The sequence below is a fragment of the Elephantulus edwardii genome, unplaced genomic scaffold, assembly GCF_000299155.1.
Source record: "Elephantulus edwardii isolate Elephantulus edwardi_28Jun2011 unplaced genomic scaffold, EleEdw1.0 scaffold00272, whole genome shotgun sequence".
Classification (NCBI taxonomy): Eukaryota; Metazoa; Chordata; class Mammalia; order Macroscelidea; family Macroscelididae; genus Elephantulus; species Elephantulus edwardii.
This window is the reverse complement of record NW_006400022.1, coordinates 64,281-65,299: the sequence shown is the minus strand read 5'-3', so window position 1 is coordinate 65,299 and position 1,019 is coordinate 64,281. Positions and strand designations below refer to the sequence as shown.

Below are 1,019 nucleotides of genomic sequence, written 5' to 3'. Positions count from 1 at the left end.
TCATGCCAAAGCCTGTAGTCTTGCCACCACCAAAGTGGGTTCTGAATCCAAACACAAAGATGACATCTGGTGTGGTCTTGTACATTTTTGCTAGTTTTTCTCGGATTTCTGTTTTAGGAACTGTTGCCTTCCCAGGATGAAGAACATCAATAACCATTTGCTTCCGCTGCAGTAGTCGGTTGGTCATGAACTTCCTAGTCCGGATAGTCACTGTGTCATTCATGATGGCGACTTTCACTCACACAGCCGAAGAGGAAAAGAGCTCTCTCTCTCATTTCTTATTGCTAGTGGATCCAAATTGCTAGTCTTTTAGAAGTGCAACACCTGTCACCAGTTAACATGAAGGCTCTGGTATTATCTAGTAGTCAAGTTTGTGAGTACAATTTTAAATAATATAACACCATTAAGATTGCCTGACTGTAAAAAAATTTGGAGTATGCAATCTATATAAACAAACAACAACCAAATAAGGTCCTTTTTTAAATGAAGTGACATAGTATTTGGAATATTAGTTAGTTAGTTATGTACCAAAACTGAACCACAGCTTCACCCCAGTGGGTTTTCAGATAGATATGAAAAAAGGATTGAAGTGTAAATGATTTTATCTTGCTTGGACTAACAATTAACAACCTTGGAAACAGCAGTCAGGATATCAAAAGACATATTTCATTGGGAAAGCCTGCTGTCAACGATCTCTCCAAAATACTTAAGAGCAATGATGTCACCTTGAAGATTAAGGTGTACCTGATATAGGTCATAGTCTTTTCAATCACCACCACACATCTAAGAGCTTGACAATGAATAAGGATCCCAGAAGAAGAAACAATGATGCCTTTGAGCTGTGATGCTGGAGAAGAGTACTGAGTACCTTATGGACTGCCGAAAGAACAAACAGATATGTGTTAAAAGAGAATGTATATGAAATCCAAAATCTTTGTAAATGTTCATTGAAATTAATAAAAAAAGCTGAAAAAAAGAGAATGTATATGAAACAAAATATAAAATAGAATGAATGTATG

At 36.4% G+C, this 1,019-nt stretch overlaps 1 pseudogene; it reads right to left on the bottom strand.

Moving 5' to 3' along the window:
* Positions 1–223, bottom strand: part of LOC102868341 — a 3,723-nt pseudogene extending 3,500 nt beyond the window's left edge.
* Positions 224–1,019: the final 796 nt, after the last annotated feature.